Below are 5268 nucleotides of genomic sequence, written 5' to 3' on the forward strand. Positions count from 1 at the left end.
TGCTGGCTGGAGCACATCACCAGTCTGAGCTGGTCCCATTTGCCAGGCCTGGCAGCTGGCAGTGCTCCCAGGATTGATTCCCAAGAGTACAAGCTCTTCTGCTCCCTGGCCAGAGACAGAAAAGCACCAGGGACTTCTGGAGGAGAAGGACTCCATCTCCCAAGACACAGGGCTTTCAGGCCTCCTGGAGCCAGAGTATCTCTGCTCCCTGTCTGCTTCCTATTATTTCTCTTGGGAATTTCTCTTGCTGGCAAAGCAGTCCAACCTCTATCTTTGGTCTAGCCTTCTCTGAGCCCCCTGGGGGGGCTAAACTCTCTTCAGAGATTTTTTTATAGAGACCCAGAGATTTTTATAGTTTTGATATGAGATCATGATTATTCTAGAACCCACCCTCATTTTTAAAAATCAGTGAAGTTCATTAACATAGGGACCTAAAGTGACCTTGAATTAAGGATGAGGCCAGTGGTGGAGTGGTTGAATTGACCCTTTCCCAGATGACCCAGAGTAACCCTTAGAGCAGGCCAGAGCCATCTCCACTGCCTGGCCAGAGCCATCATCAACCCCTCTTCCAAGGTCATTTCCAGGGTTTGGGGCATGAGCACTCATCTCCATTGTAAACACTATGCAAACAGAAGTTCTTGATCAGGATGCTGTGCAGTGCTCTGCAAATACTGAGTGCTGCTCACATAGCACATTCCAAGCAAGGAGCACCTGCCATCGAGCCAGATCATCATGGCTCTCAGAGTCTCCTAGTGGTTGGTGGCCTGCCAACCACAAGATCTCACAGTAGAGATCTTGGAGCACATCACCAGGGACCAGGGCTGAATGACCTGGGAGCATCCATCTGAAGGCTACCCTTTCTTCTGTGTCCCAAGAGGCCTGGTTGCAGAATTTTGCCATTAAGTTGCCATCTAATACCTGTTATCCCAGACTCTTTCCTGGAGCTGGAGCCAGTCCTCAGGCCATATTCTCACAAGGGCATGTTTGCCAAACCTCTGAGCAGATAGATAGAAGATGCCCATGACCCAGAAGCCATCAGATTTCCAATTTGCCCCTCGTTCAGTGGAATCTCTACCAACCCCATGATGCTTAAGGTATTTAGTCATGAGTTTCTTTGTCTCTCAGATGCTAGAGTTGTGATAATCCATGACTCCTAAGAGTCTGTGATGTTTTGTCCTTTTATTCTAAAATTCCTGTCTAATACCTGCTGGTCTCTTCCTGCCACATGACTTCCCTTGGCCTTCGATCCTGGGAAGGTGAAGAAAACTGATGAGAGCCAGGCCCAGAGCTCCATGCAGGACTTCCCCCTTGGATTACCTTTGGGAAGAAACACTGTCTCATTCAAGGCAGACTGGGTCAGAGATTGCAGAGCAACAAAGATCTCAAAGACTAATGGTGGCATTTGCTGCTTAGAGCTGTTGCCCAATTTGAAGCAGAGAAACTTGAGGAAGGGCTTTTGTGTTTTCCCTCTTGGGAAAACAGTAAACTGTTCTAAATCCTGTGTGGATTCTGAGAGATGGCTTGTCTGTTCAGACATGTTCACAAGCTTCATTCAGAGGTGCGGGAGCCTGTGCACCCTGCCCCCATGGGGTCATTGGGAAGGTGTGGCTCACTGGCAGATTTTGTTTGCTGAATTCATCTGCTGATCACAAGCTTACACTGGGCACATGCTTTAGAGTTTGAGGCTATAATGGGCCTTCCCACTTTGATTAACATTGGCAGTGATAACAACTTAAGTTTCTGGACAAGAGGGTGCCACGGTTGTAGTCAGATTCAGTTGTATTCCATAAGCAAGCACTTTGCTCCTCTTTGACCCAGTTGCCTCACCTATAAAAATGGTGATAAAACTGACAGGGTTGTTGAAAGGCTCACATCTGATAAAGCAAGCATAAGAGTGCTTTGTAAACTGCAAAGACCCAAAGGCACGTATATGGCTGTTGATTAATTTGACTGCCTCTTGCCGCACACCTACCCTCTGCCAGACACTATGCTTGTTAAGTGCTTTATGGGAATTTAGTCCTGACTCCAGTCCTGGGGAGTAGGGGCTGTTAATATCCTTCTCCTTCTGCATAGGGGAAAATAATGCTCAGAAAATTCTCCTAATTTTCTCATGGCCTCATAGCTGGTGGTGTTAAGCCAGGATCTGACCTCCCAAAGCCATTACTGTGAGCACGTGCCCTTCTGCCACCAGTTCACAGGATGTACTTTACATCCTGTGTGTGTGTGGGCCTCAGGTAGAAGAATGATCAGCCACTTTAGTTCCCGCTGGGCTCCTGCCATGTATGGGTCGGTCTGTCACTGCTAGGAGGTTTGGGGAAGGAGAGAGCACCCAGAAAAGAAAACCCACGTGAAGCTACAGTTTTGGGGGGTAGTTATTCAGGCCACCATTCTTTCATTTAAATCAGCTGCTGTGTGCCAGGCACTGTGCTAGGTACAAGAATTCAGCAGAGAATCAGACAAAGCCTTTGTTCTCAAGGGCTTGGCACTGCAGTAAGTATACTACCTAATAAATTATCAGGAAAGGTATTAACTGCTATGAAGAAAAATAAAAGACATGGGGGAGTTGAGAGAGGGAGCAGTGCTGTTTGGGATGAGGAGTTAAGGTAAGGCCTCTCTGAAGAGCTGCCAGGAAGAAGGAGGGGACTACTCATTCAGGTATCTGGAGGCAGCACATTCCAGGCAGAGGAAACAGCAGGTGCAAAGGTCCTGGAGCTGGCGTGAGTGAGTGAAGAATGGCAAGGAAGCCAGCATGGTTGGAGTGTCCAGAGCAAGGCAGGGAAGAGAGCAGTAGGTGAGAATAGGCAAGGTCCTATATCCTGGAGGGCAGTGGTCAAATCAACACTTTTATTTGGAGAAATGGGAAGCTTTTGCAGGATTCTGAACAGAAAAGGATCAAGATCTATTTATAATTTGAAGGACCCCTTGAGCAGCCACATGGAAAAAAAGATGGAAGGGGTAGAAGCAGGGAGACCAGGGCCAGGCAGATCCAGGGATGCAAGCAGGCCAGAGGGGCTCAGGCAAAGGTCATTGTATTGAAGGTAGTGGGAAGTGCACAGATTCTGAATATATAAAATTATTTTTTAAAGTTCAAACTTCTTTATTTTTTTAATATTTTATTTTTAAGTAATCTCTACATCTAATATGGGGCTCAAACTTAGAACCCCAAGATCAAGAGTTGAATGTTCTGAGCCCGCCAGGCACCCCATTAAATTTCAATCTTTTTTAAAGATAGGAGTCTTTGTATAGTTTTAATCATGCAGCATATAAATTTAATGTCTTGTTTTTCACTTAATAGTATATCAGGGATCCCTGTGTGGCGCAGCGGTTTGGCGCCTGCCTTTGGCCTAGGGCGCGATCCTGGAGACCCGGGATCGATTCCCACGTCGGGCTCCCGGTGCATGGAGCCCGCTTCTCTCTGCCTGTGTCTCTGCCTCTCTTTCTCTCTCTGTGACTATCATAAATAAATAAAAATTAAAAAAAATAGTATATCATATTTTCCATGTTGGTACATGGCCTGAATAAATGTTTTTAATTACAAGATTCCATTGAGTGTCCCATAGCTTATTGTCCTATTAGGAGAACTTAGTATATTCCCAATTTTTCACCATTATTTAAATAATATTTTTATTTGCACTTTTTTTCTGTATCTAAAATGTTCACTAAGATAAATTCCCAGAAATGGATTTTTATTTTTATTATTATTTTTTTTAAATTTATTTATGATAGTCACACAGAGAGAGAGAGGGGCAGAGACACAGGCAGAGGGAGAAGCAGGCTCCATGCACCGGGAGCCCGATGTGGGATTCGATCCCGGGTCTCCAGGATCGCGCCCTGGGCCAAAGGCAGGCGCTAAACCGCTGCGCCACCCAGGGATCCCTAGAAATGGATTTTTAGATCAAACACTTAAACATTTTTATTATGGAAAAACTCAAGTCTACATAAAAATTGTGAGTAATAAAATGAACTCCCAATTTCAACAGTCCTCAACATTTTACCAGTCTTATTTCATTTACTGTTCCACCCCCGAAGTCCATGTGTTAGAGTCTTTTAAAGAAAATCTGAATTTTTTAAGATTTTATTTATTCATGAGAGACACACAGAGAGAGGCAGAGACACAGGCAGAAGGAAAAGCAGGCTCCGTGCAGAGCCTGATGGGGGATTCAACTCTGGGGTCACGCCCTGGGCCAAAGGCAGAGGCTCAACCACTGAGCCACCCAGGTGTCCCTGAAAGAGCCAGTAGAATTTGCTGACCCACTGAATGGAGGCTAGGAGGGAAACCAGAAGGCCAGGAGGTTCTAAGTTAAGACCCAAGCAACAGGAAGGAATTGTCCCTGATCTGCAGACTTGACGGTGAGCCACCTCCCATTGAGCTCCAGTTGCTGCTAATCATGGTCCAGGCAGTGTTTCTCAGAGGTAGTCTTCAGAGATTCCTTGGAGAACTGGTTGATAGGGTAGGTTCCAGGAATCCACCCGCCTGAGGAATCAGAATGCTCTGTGGGTAGTGCCTGGGTACCTGCATCTTTTTTTTTTTTTTTTTTTTAAGATTTTATTTATTCATGAAAGACAGAGAGGCAGAGACATAGGCAGAGGGAGAGGGAGAAGCAGGCTCCCTGCAAAGAGTCTGATGTGGGACTCGATCTCAGATACTGGGATCATGCCTTGAGCCGGAGGCAGACACTCAACCACTGAGCCACTCAGGCGTCCCGACTGCATCTTAAAAAAAAAAAAGATTTTGTTTGAGAGAGAATGCGCGCGCGCGCGCGCGCGCGCACACACACACACACACACACACACACACACACACGTGCAAGTGGGGGAGGAGCAGAGGGAGAGGACAAGCGGACTCCATGCTGAGCACAGAGCCTGACACGGGGCTCCATCTCATGACCCTGAGCTCACAACCGTGATATCATGACCTGAGCTGAAATGAAGAGTCAGACACTTAACCAGCTCAGCCATCTAAGCACCTGCCTCCCCTGCTCTCCAGGTATCTGCGACTTAAGAAGCACCTATAAGTCACTTTGATGCCCAGTGGTCTAAGACCTACTTAGCTTGTCCTCAGACCAGCAGCATCAACATCACCTGGGGCAGCTTGGTAGAAATGCAAACTCCACCCAGACCTGCTGAGTCAAAATCCCTGGGAATGTGGCCCAGGAATATTTTAACAAGCTCTCAAGAGCTAAAGTTTGGGCAACATCACAGAAGGATGTAGGGATTATGCACTGCAATCTGCTAGCAAGCATTAATGGAGGGCCTTCCCTGCAGGCC

The sequence above is a fragment of the Canis lupus genome, chromosome 24, assembly GCF_011100685.1.
Source record: "Canis lupus familiaris isolate Mischka breed German Shepherd chromosome 24, alternate assembly UU_Cfam_GSD_1.0, whole genome shotgun sequence".
In the NCBI taxonomy this organism is placed as follows: Eukaryota; Metazoa; Chordata; class Mammalia; order Carnivora; family Canidae; genus Canis; species Canis lupus.